A 17,572-nucleotide genomic window follows, 5' to 3' on the forward strand; every position below is an offset into this window, starting at 1 on the left:
CTGGCCGCCCAGAGTGTCTCAGGAGGCCACATTCTCCTGCTTTGAGGCCTCAGCCCCAATAAAACCGCCTTGCACTGAGGTTCCTGCAGGTTTTCTGCAGCTGGCCTGCCTGGCTTCAACTTCCCAGGCTACCCCTTATGAGCTGTGGGACCCTGGGCGGGTCACCTTGGCTCTCTGTGACTTAGCTTCCTCCTCTCTGTGGAATGGGGGAAATAACAGAACTTTCTCCTGCGGTGAGGATGAAAATGGCTTTGACACATTCAAGATACTGAGTTTGTGCTTAGGAAACACTAACCGCTATGACTCCCTGATCATCCTGTCACCTTGTACCCCATTTTTCTATCTTATTACGGGTTTATGTGCTTCCTGTCTGTCTCCTCTGCGAGAATGGGGTCTGCGGCAGACACTGTATCTGCTCAGTTCACCACCTCATCCCAAAGCACCTACCACAGCGCCTGGTCCACAGGGGATGCGCAGGAAACCCATGGAATGAACGAATAAATGAATGAACGAGTGGACAAACCACTTCCCCAATACCTAGCTCCGTGCATGGCCTATGACCAGCTCAGGCCAATGCTTGTTGAATATGACCTATTAGTAAATCGGTAAAACTGCTCTTGCCATAAGGAATTCTGTGTACTTTGTCCTGGTTACTCCCGGAGCCCCGTCTTGCGGAGTACCCCCAGGTGGGTCTTTTGCCCAATTTGTACTTGGCTCTGCTGGCTTTGACATGAAGAGCACCACCCTCCAGAAACGCCTAATTTTCTTGGCAGCACCTTCCCCCCATCCTTCTCACCTCTAGCTACTTCTTCCCAGTGCTCTCTCTCTTCTCTTCTGTCTGTGTTTGGGTCAATGTTCTAGTACCAGGGCAGAGTGAGAATCTGGGTGGTGAGGTCAGGGCTGACGGCTTTCTTCAGGTCTAGAAGCTGAGACCAGCTCCCCTGAAATGTACACATCTCAGTGTCTGTCCGCCTGGGTCCTGGCAATGTACCCACCTGGGCTCCAGGACCCAGCCTCTGAGACTCCTCGGGGCCTCCCTGAAGGGCGGCTCTGACTCTGGCCTCTAACTCACCTTTCCTTGCTGACTCTCTAGATAAAGCCCCTCTGATCAGAAGCTCATTTTCATAAACTACAGCCCCACTCCCTAACCCCACCACACCGCTTACTCACGTAGGTCTCCTGTCTTCCTAGACACCTTGAACCCTGGGCTGGGTAATCCCTGCAATGGCCACTTTCCTTATTCATACATTGCAAGTTTCTTCCGTGGCATAGGTGGTCTTTGCTTCTTGGTCTGCTGTTATTGACTATTGTCCTATCTTCCCGTACTGGAAAACCCCAGGGGGAAGATAAGGATATGCTGTTTGTCCTGACCTTCCCTCGGCCTTTGTCTCTGCATGAGGATTAGCTACATGCACCCGCAAAGCAAAGGGTGCTTCTAAGGCGCTTGCATCCTAATCCTAATGAGAACCACGGTGCATGAGTCACCTTCCAGCAGAGCCAGCCAGAGGTGTTCTGCCCTGCCCTTCCCTAACCTGTGCCTGACATCACTTTCCCTGGTGCTGAGCTGGATGTCCCCACTCCTCCCCAGGTCCCCAGCCCTCTCTCTTCCCTTCTCTCCACCAAAAGGCTAAAAAGATAAACTGCCTAAAGGCAAGGTTCCATTCACTTTTGCTTTTGTTTTTTTCAACTTTGGCAAACAATTGCACAATGTCTCCTGGTTGTTCTGATGTGCATTTCTTTGGCAATGAGGTGGAGCACTTTTTCTCCAGGTGGCCGTCTTTGTTCCCACTGAATTTAGTTTCTCCTCCAGGGCTCAGGTAAGATTGCACTCCTCACCAGCTCTGAGGATGGGTGTGGCCACGGGACTTTTTTGACCAAGGAGGTGTGAGTGAAAGCAGTGCGTGTTGCTTCTGGATGGAACTTTAAGAGCCAGTAAATGTTCACTCCTTCCACGGTCCCTGGTCCTCCTGCGATCTTAGAGCCCGGGCTGAGATTGAACCTCCGAAAGCCTCTGCTCTAGACCGATGGGAAGAAAGGCCCGGGACTCTCGCTTGCCACGGAGTGTGAGCAAGAAACAGACATTGTGGTTTAAGTCACTCAGCTTTGGGGAGGATGCTTTTTACTGTGGCATAACCCAGCCTATTCACCAGGCCTCTGTTGGCTGCCTGTATTTCTTAGTTTTTCCATTGTTTTTTTTCTTGTCCTTTGTCCTTTTCTGTTGATTTATAGTATTTTTTTCCTTATATTAAAAATATTAAGTCTTATTAATGGAATTATTTTTTCACCAGCTGAAAATCTCCTTAAACAGGTGATTGGACCTAGGATTGGACTACTGCCAGAAAGAATGGCATAGATTCAATTGTTCCAAAATGTGAATTGTCATTTTTAGTAAACCTCTTTCAACATTTAGCCAACGCAGCGCTAACAAGTCTGATTCGACTCGTTGGGTTACCTGCGGGTACATGTTTCAACTACTTTATCTCCGAGGGTCCTCCAGGAAGCCTCTGCATTCAAAGCTTGGTGTTCTGCTTCTGTTGGCCCCTAGAGCTTCTTAATTAATGATTTTTTTTTTTTTTAAATAATCGGGTTTGGCTGAAATTATTACAGAAGCCTTTCTTAATGAATGGGCTGTAGAACACAGTGCCATGAAACCAGCTCCTGAAAAACACTAGATCTGGAAAGTAGGGTTTCATGGCCCAGAGTTCGGGGAACCGGGCACGATAGCTGAGTCAGCATCTTTGGCTGTGAAAAATCTCTGCTTAATGTTGGGTGCCACGGGCTCCACAGCCTCTTTGCCATGGAATATCTTCTGGCATGCCACTGACTTACACCATCGTGAAATGAACGCCGTGCGGAACACCATCTTGGGGAAAAGCTTATCTAAGGAATAAAATTACAGGTCCAGATCACTTATATAACTGGCACTTAGAAGCTGAGCCCACTCACATTATTTTGTGAGGACCCCCATGGCTGATGGTGAACCCCTGCTGTGAGGTGGGTGGCTTCCCTTCAGCCCCACGGCTTGTTGGGGGGCACCCTCCACCCCGCTGTCGCCTTGGGGTGAGGCTCCCCACGGAGCCATCCGAACTCCCTGCTGCTGGAAGCTTGCCAAACTGCGAGTCCTGCGCTTTGCCGGGAGCACAGGTAATCCACCTCCCCGGGAGTCAGTGTTGTCTAACTTGGCTGCACACGAGAATCATCTGGAGAGCCTGAAAAACTTTTCATGCCCAGACTGCACCCCAGACAGATTAGATCAGAACTGGGGGTGGAACCCAGCGCCCAGTAACTTTGTAAACTCCCAGGTGATTGCAGCTTGCAGCCAAGTCTGAGCACCAGGCTCCAAGTGGGTGCTTCTGTAACTTAGTTCCAACTGGAAGGAGGGCAGTGGCAGGGGATGGGGACTTTGCAGAATCTTATGGGATTCTGCAAAGTCGCCATCCCCATGGGGGTTGCAAGGTTTGGATTCTACTATGCCGCACCCTCAAAGCTGTGCTCAAGCCTTTTCAGGCACAGCCACCAGAGAGCTGCAGGCCCCTCTACCTCAGCTTATCCTTTGCAGGGGGCCTGAGCCAACCTCTTGTCCCCAGGGATGCTATGATTAAAATGGGCCAGAGGCATCCCTGTGTGTGTGCTGGGACACTGTCCAGTTGCTATTCATGCTGACACTGTCAACATGATCTTGATAAGAAGTTCCTCTTCTTTTTCAGAAGTAGCTGTAGCCCAGTGTCTCCCAGCAGCTTGTTAGTTTTATCCCACGCTCCTTGTAAATTCAATGGCAGGATGTGTTTTCCTTTTCACATTGGCTGCCGGGGAACTCAGAGTCAATTTTACTACTACATCACACAGTACACATCGAGGACTTAGGGCATATATTTTGACTTCTGCTTCATCTTATGTTTTCCTCACCTACTAAAAATCACATTGTATTGCATGCATTTTTGTAATTTTGTAAGCCTCCTAGAATCCTCTTTTTGTGACAAAGTAGGGACATAAAGTCACAAATCCACAAATAAAAGACAGGCTTCTTTTCTGTAGTTGCTCTTTAGTTGCGGAGTCGTTGGTGCCTCTCTCATTGCATATGGCGCTGCTCCGGCCCCACCCATCACCCACTCAGCAGTGGCTCCAGCAGAGCTGCATCTCCCGTGGTCCCTGGCTGGGCCTCCCGGTGGTCTGCAGGCTCCTGGTCCCAGCACATGGAGGACTTCACTCTGCCCTCTCCCCAGTCCTCCCTCTTTCGGAAACCTTTCCTGGTGAGACTTGCTGCCAGGTAGAGCCACACCTACGTTGTTTCATGACTTTGTGGCAGTTGGTCCACAAAACTCTCCCTTCCACCCAATGGCGAGGTTCAGGTTGGCAGCAGCCCACTCTTATTTCTCTCTGTATCCCCTCGGTGGGGTCCCAGGCACAGGGCATGAGCCCTGTGGGGCACCAGGGAGTTGTCTGCTGAGCGGCTCCAGAGTCTCTGGGAGGCTGTGTCCCCTCAAAGGTCAGTTCTATGCTGGGTGGGGGCCTGTGGGCAGCCTGGCAACCCCAGGTGTGGCGGGATTGATGATGCTCCCGGATGGCACAGGTTATGAACTGTCCTGGCTCCACCCGGGCCCTGCTGCTTAGGAGCTGTGTGACTCCAGGTGACTTCCTTGCCCTCTCTGTACCTTCCTTTTCTCATAAGCAAAATGGGTAAGGAGAGCAGGCTCTTTATGGGGAGAGAACAAGAAAGGGCAGATAAAGCCCAGGGAACCAGCGCAGCCTCTGCTACCCGTAGGATTCTCCAGGGGCAGAAGACTCTCTGCTCCTTAGAGGCTGGGCAGGCAGAGGCCCCTGGGTTTGTCTGTACTCCAGGAGTGGGAATAGTCACAGGCTGAGACAAATTGCAGAATGGTCTCGGGAACCAGGCGCCTGCTGTGTGCCGGGGGCCAGCCACAGATCCCTGCGGGGCCTCTGTTTCCCTACCTGCCCTGCTAGGGGGAGTGGGACTGGCCTTGCAGGAGGGCGAGGCTGAGGCCAGAAGGGAAGAAGTGAAGCCTCGAAGCTTCACAGCCCCCAGCAGCTGGCCTGTGTGTGATGATTTGGGGTGGGGGATGGCTCTGGGGGTTTCTGGCTTCAGCCCTCTAGGCTTCCGCTCCTGTTACCCAGCCTGGCCTCTGTTGTGGAGGACCAGGCTCCTAGCCTGGAACCCCAGAAGCCAGCGTGGATCCATGTCCTCCACTCAACTGGAGGCAGGCTGGCCTGGCCCTGAGCTGTTAGCTGTCGGGGCAGCTGGCTCCAGAGGTTGTTGCCATGGAAACCCAGACTGATGTTCTCCTAAACAGCTCAATTATTTGTGGTTTTTCTGTTGAAGATCCCAGCTGAGCAGGCCAGGACGGTGGCTGGGGTGGGATGGGGGCTGCAGGGCTGCTCAAGGAGGGAGTCCCCTGCGAGGCCCTCAGCTCTGCCTTAGCCAATCCTCAGGGAAATGGTCCAAAGACACTGAGATTTTGGGAGAGGGAGGAAGGGTGTGTTTGGAAAAAATGTGCTGAGGTCATCAGGCTTGTTTCCAGAAAAGCTTCTGTGGGAGGGTGTGGGTCCAGCATGCTCCTTAGAAGGAACTGGGGAGGTTTCCCACCAGCCACGGTGCCTGCGCCCAGCCCCACCGGCTGGCATTCAGTGCGGGTGAACTCAGAGAGGTGCCCCATGGGGCGCTCAGCCCATGTGCAGGACACGGGGCCATGGCTGCCCCCACTCGTCCATCCCAGCTTCGCCTCTGAGTGCTCGTGTGATCTACCACTCCCCTCGCCTCTCAGAACCTCAATGTACTCATCTGTAAATGGGAACAGCTTTCCTTGCCCAGCTTTTGGGCAGGGGAGAAGGTCTGAGCTAAGAGGTTCTGCAAGCTATTCAGCGGCCCCTTCTGAGGGACTGGGATGTCCCATGGGGAAGCAGGCATTTGGGGATAAGAGGAATTGTGCAGTGTCCTCAGATCCAAGACACACAGCTGTTTTGCTTTTCAGAAAAGTAACTGGAACTAGACATATTGAGACCTGGGTACCTTGCTGCCGGACCATGCAGCAGAGGCTGCGGAGAGCATGCTGTCAGGAATGAGCACAGCAGTGAATCGCACAGGCTGGGGCCCCACACTGCTGGCTTGGAAGATTCTTTGGCTCTTGAGCAACTGGTGTGGCCATGGATGTCTGGGGCCAGGTCCAAGCCGGACACCACTGGTCCCACGTTCGTCCTGTCCACATGAACCCAGGGAAGGTTGATGGGTGACTGGCACATGCAGTGATGGGCTCACGAATGGCAACATCTCTTGGAAAATCTTCCAGCAGGAAGGAGGGGAGGAAAGAAAGTTTAAATGGCACAAAAGCAATTCTGCACATTCTAGGCAAGGAGAGCAAATAACACCCACGAGGCGCCACTCCCCTCTCATGCGCCGGCAGACACAGCTAATTGATGACAGAGTTCTTTCCTCCAGCGTCTAGACTCTCCCTCCTAAATCATCCTCAGCCCAGCAACCCTAGCCAACACCCGGCAACCAGGTTTGCACATGAGACAGACCCTTCTCTGCTATCCCTGGGCCAGATGCTGTCCCTCAGCATCAGTGTCTTTAGATGGTCCCCAGCCTCCAGTGGGTGTAGAGCTGGTGCCGTTCCTATGGACAGCAGCCACGCTGTCACTGTGCGGGTTATCCATGCTCTGGCCTCCCCTGGACTGAGCGTCCCTCTGCTCTCCCAGCCAGCTGGACTCACCAGTGAGTCTGCATAGAGCTGCTTTTCTCAAGCTCTGTGCCCGGGAATCCTGCAGATTCGTACTCTGCAGACTTGGAGCTAGCCTCAGATCCTACCTCTCAAACCAGCTCCCCAGGCAATGCCACTGTTGCTGGTTGGAGAACCACACTGGGAACAGCAAGGGTTCAGACAACACTGAAACAATGAAACAGGAGTGAAGAGAATGGAAGAAGAAAAATGCCAGACACCATAGAATGGAGCCAAGGTTTGCATTTTGATTTGATGAGATGTTTTTCCATCCATGCTGAAGAACCTGGATCTAGAGAAAGCTGCAGGGCCATGACATGCTCCTTCCCCTTTTCAGAAATGCGCTGGGCTTTTCTCCTTCCCTGTACTTCCAGACTCCAGTTGCTACAAGGGAGAAGAACAGTGGGTGAGGTTTATTCCCCTGAAAACAGTCACACCCTTTGGATGGCCTGGGGAGGGGTTGGCCGGCTCAGGGCGAGGCTTCCATCTCCCACTCCGGGTAGGAATCAGCCTTCTCCTGTGGCTATCCAGACTCCTTATCCTGAGGACCCATTCCCTTTTCCAATGGGGGAAGTGTGACCTGGGGGGTGTGTGCACCTCTGGGACTCTGGCAATCTGCCGCAAATCCATTGTTCCATTTACTCTGATTGCATTAAAAAAGACCCCAAACTTAGTGGCATAAACCACCCTTTGTTATGCTCACAGATTCTGTGGCTCAAGAAATGGGAGCACACCAGGGGAGGCTCCCTCACATGCCTGGCAGTTGATGCTGGCTCTTGGCTGAGACCTCAGCTGGAGCTGTTGGCTAGAACACCTACATGTGGCCTCTTCATGTGGCTTGGGCTTCCTCACAACATGGTGGCTAGATTTGAAGGGTGAGAATTAAGAGATGGGTGTGAGGCATGAGAGTGGGAGAGGTAGACAGATTGAGATGGAAGCTGCATCATTTTTGATGACCTGAAAGTCATAGCTCCACTTCTGCCACAGCCTATTCAAGACAGTCACAAAATCCTGCCCAGGTTCATGGAGAGAGGAAATAGACCCTGCCTCGTGATGGGGAGTGGCAGGGTTCTGGAAGAGCACATGGGCCTGGATATATTGTTCTGGCCATTTTTGGAAAATACAATACAGGCTTCCCTCTGGACTCCATCATTTACATTCTTACTGCACGCAAAATAGACTTTTCCTTTTATCTACATTGCACTTCCCCAAACTGTCATCTCATCACAGCATCAGGCTCAAAGTCCAGGAAAGCATCCTCTCCATCAGCTCCAGGTGCATGATGGTCTTTGGTTGTGGTTTCTTGCTCATCTCACCCAAATATAGTGGTGAGCTCGGTAGAGGAGAGCTGCCATAGACACTCCAATTCAGAATGTGTAAATATGATGAGCACACAGAAGTAATTGGTCCATAGCAATTCTGAAATCCAGCTGGGCATGTGTTGCCAGTTCCCTGTTTGGGGCTCAGTCCTACTACCTGAGAGTGAGTCGCTGTGGCTTTTGGCTCTGTCCTCCAGGCTCTTGCTCCATCCTCTGAATCAGCCTCCCTTTTCCCTAAAATGTAGCCTGTGTTTGCAATTGAGTCATTTCTCAGCCTGCTTCCTGACGTAGAAGTTTTGGGGATCCAAAGATCTCTTTGTATTTTGTGCTGTCTGTGTCTCTTTTAGTCCAAGCTGATACACTTCTTTAAAAATACAACTTTGTGGTTTTTGAGGCATCAATTTATAATCCATTCTGCTAGACAAGAGCTTGAGCCACACATCTCTTCAAGATAAACTCTTCTCTACTTGGGGCTTCCTGTGAGAATGCTGTGGGAAATTGCTCTTAAGATTTATGAAGAGGCTTTTATTTCATGGAAAGGACCTGTGAGGCATGCACTTCAGGTCCTTAGAGGCACTTCTGTTGGCTAGACAGTACACTGTGGCACCAATTTAGGTCTTTCTGAGAGCTTAACAAAGGCTCTTATAATTTCAGTGTGAATATCTTTGCTGTGAAGCCTTTTCTTAATCTGAATTTTGAAGAAGTTAGGAATAAGAAACAGTTTGATTTTCAAACCCAGCAAGTCTTGGCTTCTTGACATTGAGTGTTCCTTCTTTGGCTTGTCTCTGTCCCTTACTTTCATCACAAGCAGCAAGATGTCAGCCAGCACTGCCAACCCTTTGCCTAGGGTGTTGGCTTCTGGTACAATAGATGGACTCCTCTATAGACCAGCTCTCCCACTGATAACAAGTGTGAACTTTGGACAAAACTTAAAAACTACCCAAGGATTCTGAAAAGTAAACAAAAGCAGGAAAGTTGTTGAAGGGAGTCAGAACTTGGTGTGGTGATGGTCTGGAAGTGAGTTTTTCACTGCTTATGACTTTGCCTCTGGAGTGGGATGCAGTCTCAGAGCAATGTGGCAAGGGACAAGTGGCAAAAATGCTAAGAGAAACCCCACCATCTTTCTGGCTGGAGGAACCAGGGAAATCAGCCCAGGTGGCCACAGCTGTCACTGGAGAGTGAAGGGGAGGGCTCAGAAGGGAGACAGATGAGAGGTCTCCTAATTCTGCATATGCCCACCACACACGTCTCAGGCTGGCCCAGAACCATGCATGTATAGGACAGTCTCAACAGCACTGCTGAAAAGGCTTAAATAATTGAACTAAAAATTCAACACCATACACAGATGGTAAAGCAGAGCTTACAGTGTAAGTCTAACCAGGTGAACCGCTGCTAAAACAAAATGGTCAAACACTCTCCAGTGAAAGAGTGCTTCCACTGAAAAGTCCCAAAGCCCACTGGCAACACAATATATATTTACAACGTCTAGGGTGTAGCTCAAAATTACTTGACATACAAAGAGCCAATAAAATGTGACCCATTAACAATAAATGCCAATCTCTAATGACCCATATGTCGGAATTATCAAACAAGGAGTTTACAAGAACTACTATAATTTTGCTCAATGAGGTGAAGAAAAATACACTGAAAATGAATGAAAAAAAATTATGTCTCAGCAGAAAAATAAGAAATATGAAAATAACCCAAAAGAAATAATTTTAACTGCAATATGAAATACTAAAAAAAAGAAAAATTCAAATAGTCAAAAGAAGACAGGAAGGGGGAAATGGAAGAATAACAACTACAGGGGACAAATTGAAGAAACATTATAACATGGTAGACCTAAACCCAACCATATCAATAATTACACTAAATACTAACAACATGAATATTTTAATTGAAAGGAAGTGGTTATCTGAATAAAAGAGTCAACCAGATGCCAAAAGAGATGCACTTTAAAAATAAAAATACAGGTTGAAAGTAACTGGATGGAAAAAGTTATACCGTGTGGCTGGGCACAGTGGCTCACGCCTGTAATCTCAGCACTTTGGGAGGCCAAGGCGGGTGGACCATTTGAGGTCAGGAGTTTGAGATCAGCCTTGACAACATGGAGAAACCCCATTTCTACTAAAAATTCAAAAATTAGCCAGGCATAGTGGCACACATCTGTAATCCCAGCTACTCAGGAGGCTGAGGCACAAGAATCACTTGAACCCAGGAGGCAGAGGTTGCAGTGAGCCAAGATTGTACCACTGCACTCCAGCCTGGGCGACAGAGCAAGACTGTCTCAAAAAAAAAAAAAAAAAAAGTTATGCCATGCAAGTAATAAGCATAATAAAGTCAAAGTGGCTGTATTAATATTAGAGAAAATAAACTTTGAGATAAAGTGTAATCTTTGAGATAAAAAAGCACATTTTATAATAATGAAAAAGACAATTAATCAGGAAGTCACAGCAATTTTAGTAGAACCTCACAGATGCATGAGCAAAGATGAAAAGTATTAAAGGGAGAAACAAATAACTTTACAATCACAGTGGAGTATTCAACTCTCCCTCTCTCATCAATTGATAGAACAACTAGATTAAAAAGTCAGTAGATATATAAAGGATTTGAAAAACAATAATAATCATCTCAACATATGACTTGATATTTATAGAAAATGCTTTTGGATATGATGAAATAAAGATTCTTTTGAAGTACACATGGTTCACCCATCAAGATAGGTCGGATGCTGGTTTATAAAGCAAATCTCAATAAATTTAAAAGTATTGAAATCCTGAATGATAACAAGAACATACCAAAGTATATAGGATGTAGCTAAAGTATTGCTTAAAGAGAAACATATCTTTAAATACTTATATTTGAAAATAAGAAAGATCTAAAATCAATAACCTAAGGTCCCACCATACAAAGCCAAAAAAAGGAAGAGCAAAATAAGCCCCAGGTAAGCAAAGGAAAGGAAATCATAAAGGTAAGAGAAGACATCAGTGAAATACAAAGCAGACAGACAACGGAGAAAATTGACAAAGCTAAAAGCTGGTTCTTTGAAAAGATCAACAAAATTGATCAAGAGAAAAAGAGAAGAAAAAAGAGAGAGAACACAAATCACAAATGGCAAGAATGAAAAGAGGGGCCATTATTACAGATCCTACAGATATTAAAAAGGAAAAGGCAATATAACAATATTATGACCAACATTATGTCCAAAAATGTGTGACGTTGATAGAATAAAAAAATTCCTCAAAAAATTTAACTTACCAAAACAGACACAAGAAACAGAAAATCCGAAGAGCTCTATATCTATTTTTAAAATTTTAATCCATTATCAAAAACCTTCTACATTAGTTTGTAACAAATTACCACCAACATCGTGGCTTAAAACAACACACGTTTATTCTCTTTCGCTTGTGGGCATCAGAAGTTTAAAATCAAGGAGCTGGCAGGGCTACACATTCCTTCTGAAGACTTCAGGGAAAAATCTCTTTTTCAGCTTTTAGAGGCCACCTACATTCCTTAGCCTGGGGCCCCTTCCTCACATCACTCTGACTTCCTGCGTCTGTCCTCACATCTCCTACTATTAACTGTATTCCCTCTGCCTTCCTCTTATGAAGGCCTTTTCGATTACATTATGCATACTTGGTTAATCCAGGATAATCTTCCCATCTCAAGATTCTTAGCTTAATCACATCTGCAAAGTCCCTTTTGCCATGGGAGGTCACATATACACAGACATGGGTACATTGGAGGATCATTAATCTGCTTACCACAGTGGCATAAATTAATCATTTTTTTCCTAATGTTCATTGATTCTGTGGGTTAGGAATTCTGACAGGGCACAGTGGGTGCAGCTCAGCCTTAAACCACGATATCTGGGACCTTGGCTGGGGGCTGACATCAGCTGATTTCAGCTGAGCTAGTGCACTCACTTATGTGTCTGGCAGTTGATGTGGGCTCTTGGCTGAGATTCAGCTGGGGCCATTGGCTGGAACGCCTGCACACAGCCTCCCCGTGTGGCCTGGGCTTCCTTACAATATGGCAGCTGGGTGCCATAGGTGAAGCTTCTGACAGATAAAACCAGGAGGAAGCTGCATCACTGTTTGCGACCTAGCCTTGGAAGTCAGGCAGCATCTCATCTGCACATTGAATTTGTCAAGCTGTCACAAAATCCCACCCAGTGTCAAGAGAGGGGAAAATAGACTCTACCTCTTAATGAGGAGTGGAAGAGCACGTGGGAACAGAAATATAGCTGTGCTCATGTTTGGAAAATCCAATTTGCCAGAGCTGTTTAACGATTGAGATTGGGTATTTGAGTATTTCCTGTGCTCCAGGGATTGTGTTAAGTGGGAAACCACCCCATGAGATAGGGCCATCCTGTAGTAACCAGCATCAGGCATCTACTCAGCATCTGCTTCCCTCCTCTCCTCCACTGTCCTGATTTGGGGTCATGCCATTGATATGAGAGGCTGTGGCACGCAGCTATATTCTTAGTTGCATGGCTGGACCTGAGTGTGATCCTGTCCCTTAGCCAGCACCTGGTGTAGGAATGCAGGCCTAAGTCAGTTCAATGACTGACCATGGATTGGTGCAGGCCAGTGGGATGCAAGAGACAGGATCCTAGAGGATCTTCCCTCTGGACATTGCCCTGCGCAGGTGTGAGCGTGGTGAGCTGCAGCCACAGTGCAGCAGGGCAGAGGCAGGACGCTTCTGCTGCAGACGTAGTACTCTGAACCACACTGATCCTGATGCCTGTCTGGCCCCAGAGTGCCACTTACAGCAGTCAGCACATTTCCTGATTGTTCAAGCTAGTTTGAAACAGGCTTGGTGTTACTTGGAGCTGTAGGGATAGTTACTGATATAGTCTTTCCTCACTTTGCAGCTGAAGAGATCAGACTCAAAGAGGTAAGCACACTGCTCTCAAGCTTCCGAGTGCATAAGAATCCACTTCAGATCTTGCTGAAATGTGGATTCTGACTCAGCAGGTCTGGGGTGGGGCCTGGGGGCCTGCATGTCTAGCAAGCTCCTGGTGATGTGGATGCTGCTAGCCCGGGGGCCTCGCCTTGATCAGTAAGAGGGTCAGGATGTGCCCAAGACCACCCCACCCCAAGTCACAGAATCAGGCTGTAATCGAAGGCCTGCCTGACTCCCAAGCCACAGCCTTGGAATGGCCCAGAGCTGGCGCATCCTACTCTATCCACGTTAGAGAGGATGATCCAAGGACCAAGCCACGCTCTGCTGGGTCTACTGGGAATGGGACCCAGGATACCTGCTTCCTGTACCGGAGGAGCCCTGGCAACAACTTAAACCCACATGAGACTACTTGCCTCTCAAACTCCTCACACGTCGATTCCTTGTGCACTGGGTCCAAGCTTGCTGGGAAGTCAGGCTGTGTATCCTTCTGCTGGATTGTCAAGTAAGAACAGCATTTCCCAGAATTCTTTTCTCATATAAATCACTGGGGGGAGGCCAGGCACTGTGGCTCAGGCCTGTAATCCCAGTACTTTGGGAGGCCGAGGTGGGTGGATCACTTGAGGTCAGGAGTTCATGACCAGCCTGGCCAACATGGTGAAACCCCATCTCTACTAAAAGTACAAAAATTAGCTGGGCGTGGTGATGCATGCTTGTAATCCCAGCTACTTGGGAGGCTGAGGTGAGTACTGCTTGAACCCGGGAGGTGGAGATTGCAGTGAGCCAAGATCACGCCACTGCACTCCAGCCTGGGTGACAGAGCAAGATCTGTCTCAAAAAAAAAAAAAAAAAAATTACTGTGGGAAGGGTGCTTTGTAAAAATGCACACGTGGCGGAGTGAGAGAACCTCTATCTATCACATGCATCTTGGGAGACTCTTATGATCAGACAAGTTTGGGGAACTCCAAGCTTCGGGGATGTAGAGACATCACTTATTCCGGCCTAGGATGGTTCTGTGTTATAGTCTGGATGGTGGGTGGTACTATTGTTCCCATATTACAGAATAGGAAACTGAGTCACAGAGTGCTTCCCCCCCCCCCCCCCACTGCCCCCTTACATGCTGCCTTCCAAGGCTGGTAAGGGGGCTGGAACTGGAACGCACGTCTTGGGACTGACCTGGCTTCATTGCGAGTCTGCCAGAAAAACACAAAAGGACAAGCAGCATTCCCGAGCATGGTCATCGGTGCAAACACCCCGCTCATGTAACACGGGCCTGAGGTCAGCAGTAAAGGACCAGTATTGGTTTTGGCCCCAGCCTCTGCATGGATGGATTGAACGCCTGCATCCCTGCTTTTCTCTCAACTCTGCTGTCTCAAAGGAGAGGTAGAGGTGGGCCTGAGGGACTCTCTCCCTGCATGGAACCTATGGGCTGATCATCGAGTATGTGGGACTAGATATGTCCCGAACCTCAGCTCTCAGAAGTTTCCTTTCTTCCCCGGGAATGGTCATGGGGAGTCCTGTGTGCATGTCTGACTTTGTTAATAATAAAGAATAAATAATAAGATGGTGAGACCCATCAGCTCACGAGGTCTGTGTAGGCTGGCTTCCTCACCCGAGAAAATACATGGATGGGTCTGTCTTGTCCCCCTGCACTGCTAGGGGAGGAACCTCAGGGCCACCTGCCACCTCTCCAATGTGCAGGAATGGCAGCATGATTTGCATATAAGTAATGTCCCTGGGGCATAGGTGGCTCTTCCTGCTGCGGATTAGCCTTGCTTCATCCTGGTTGCAGAGACCTTTGTCCCTGGTAGGACTGAGTTGTCTGAGAGAGGTGTGTGCACATATGTGAAAGTGTATGTGCGCATGTGCCTGTGTGCGTTCATGTGTGTGCATGTGTGTGCTTGTGCATTGTGTGTGTGTGTGTGTACATCTGAAGGTGTAGCTTCTGAAGGGTTGTTGGGAAAGTCAGGAAGGAGAGCTGAGAAGGTCCCCACAGCTGATTAGGAGATTCCAGGGAGGGGACATTTGTGCCTCAAGTGGGTGGCTGCACTAGAGGCCCTCCTGGGTCGTATGAAACTTAGACTCTAATTCTGTGAGTGTGGGTAACACAGGAGGGCTCTTGGGTGCAGACACAGCTTGGGGGGCCTTGTGTTGGTTACTTGTATGTGTCAACTTGCTTAGTCCTCGGTACCCAGTGTTTGGTCAAACATTATTCTACAGGCTGCTATGAAGATATTTTTCAGATGAGATTAACATGTAAATCAGTAGATTTTGAGTGAAGTAGATGACCCTCCATAGCGTAAGTGGGCCTCATCTAATCAGCCGAAGAGAAATAGACTGAGGTCCCTCAGCCAGGAAAGAATTCTGCCAAAGATGGCCTTCAGCCTCAAGCTGTGACATCAGCTCTTCCCTGGGCCTTCCCTGGCTATCTTGAATCTCTCTCTCTCTCTCTGTACACACACACACACACACACACACACACACACACACACACGCACCCTCTTGGTTCTGTTTCTCTGGAGAACACTGACTAATATGCAGTTCCCTGCAGGGTGTCCCGGGGCAGCCAACCCCGCTGGCATTGCTGAGGTCACCCTCCCGTGGATCCAGTCAAGGGCTGACTGTGGAGCTGGCTCTTGGGTCCCAGGCTGACAGGGACAGAGGACCCCGTAGGCACATGGACCAGAGGCGGGGGGGTACAAACCCGGCCCAAGGCCAACCGAAGAGGCATTCTTGCTGAGTCCAGTGGCAAGTGAAGTCTGAGGGCAGAGAGGAAGGCTGAAACCACATAAATGCAAAGGGATTTGGTCTGTGGATTTCCAGAAGGCATCCCTGCCTCTGGCCTTACCTGTGGAGCCTTCGGTCAGGGCAGCTGCTGGTGAGAAGGAACCACCACCCCCGCCAAAAAAACCAAGGCCTCTGTGACTTTGGAATGGCCTTACCCTGGTTAATTGAGAGGAATTTTAATGTGTGCCTTTGGTTTTTTACTGATGGCTGTGTCACATGGAGCCACATCTGGATGCAGGGAGCAGGAAGCCACGCCACAGTGGCAACAACACAGTAGCTGTTGTCTACCCACAGCTGGCAGTTCAGGGCTGGTGTGGCAGCTCCACCATGCCATCACTGGCCCAGGTTCCTTCTACCTCTCCACTCCACCATCCTTGGCATGTGACTTTAGTCCTCATGGTTGCAAAATGGCTGCTGTGCTCCAGGCATTGCTTCAGCTTTCATTGCAGGAAGGAAAACATGGAAGGAATAAGGAGCAGAGCTAGATAAGGGCTGCCAACCCTTTCCCTGTAAGCCCCATGACTTCTGCATTCTACTGGCCAAAGCTGAGCCTCATGGCCACCCCTTACTGCAAGGGAGGCTAGGAAATAGAATGTTCTAGCTGGTCACAATGCCACCCTGAACAGTGGCTGTGTTCTGCTGGTAGAGAGAGGAATCTTGGGTAGGCAATTACCCCAGTTTCTCATGTAGATTTTACATGAGAAATTCCTCAGTTTCTCATGTAGATTTTACTAGGTAATGAGGAAGAAGTGATACTGACCATGATACAGAAAATATCTTCAAAACCCCCTTTTAAATGGTTCCCTTTCCCTCGAAGCTGCTCCCTCCCACACTCTCCCTCACTGCTCCCCAGAGCCACAGCCTCCACTTCCTGCCTTGGTTCCCTGCTTCTTCCTTCTTCTTTCCTTTCCCACCTCTGCATCGTCCTCTTGAGTCCAGAGACTCTGGACCCAAACTGACCTGTTCCAGTCCTGGTTCTGCATCCACTGGTCACACGAAAACTTTACTGGCCCTCACTGGCCTCATCTGGACAATGATCCTCAGAAGAGGAAATGAGACCCCATGTGTGAGGGTTCAGAGTCTGGTACATGGGGAGCATGCCACACATGAGGTGGTTGTAACTATTGTCATGGTTGGGGTCATTGCAAGGGGACAGGCTGGCTGGGATGGGGCTTGCAGATGTGGCTGGTCAGCACTCTGTTGGGCAGACCTGTGGTCGCCAGAGATGGGGCCTGGGAGGCTGCACCATGGTTGGGGGAGACCACCTGGGTGGTGGAGGCAGAGAACAGGTGTGTGGACTTCTTCCCAGGGCCATCAGAGGGTTGTTATCTGTAAAGCTGCCCCCCATCTTGTATGCCTGGGAAACAGGCTCTCTAGACTCCTGGCTGAGCTGCCACAGTAAAGAAGGGTATAGAACCGACTTTTATTTAACATGTTTCTTTCTTTCTTCTAAAAAAAAAGATAAGAAATGTCTTACAAAACCAATTTAATCTCTCCTTCCTTCTTTCCTTCCATTCATCCTCCCTCCTTTTCTTCCTTCCATCTTCCCTCTTTTCTTCCTTTCATCCATCCATCATCCATCCATCAATCCCTCCTTCTAATCATCCATCCATTCATCTTTCTCTTCTTCCCTCCTTCTATCTATCTATCCATCCTTCACTATCCATCTGTCTCTCCATCCATCCATCCATCCATCCACCCATTTCTTCTTCCTTCCATCCATTCATCCATTCATCCATGCATCCATGCATCCATCCATTGCTCCTTTCATCCTTCCATCTATCTATCCATCCATCACCATCCATCCATCTTTTCTTCCACCCATCCAAC

The 17,572-nt window shown here is 48.9% G+C and overlaps 1 long non-coding RNA gene across 1 annotated transcript; it reads right to left on the reverse strand.

Moving 5' to 3' along the window:
• Window positions 1-6,955: 6,955 nt before the first annotated feature.
• LOC129048954 (uncharacterized) lies at window positions 6,956-16,324 on the reverse strand. Its single transcript, XR_008511662.1, has 3 exons — window positions 15,898-16,324; window positions 14,073-14,148; window positions 6,956-7,115 (listed from the first exon to the last, which is right to left on the reverse strand). It is a non-coding gene; the product is annotated as an uncharacterized LOC129048954 (long non-coding RNA).
• Window positions 16,325-17,572: the final 1,248 nt, after the last annotated feature.

The sequence above is a fragment of the Pongo abelii genome, chromosome 9 (genome assembly GCF_028885655.2).
Source record: "Pongo abelii isolate AG06213 chromosome 9, NHGRI_mPonAbe1-v2.0_pri, whole genome shotgun sequence".
Lineage (NCBI taxonomy): Eukaryota > Metazoa > Chordata > Mammalia > Primates > Hominidae > Pongo > Pongo abelii.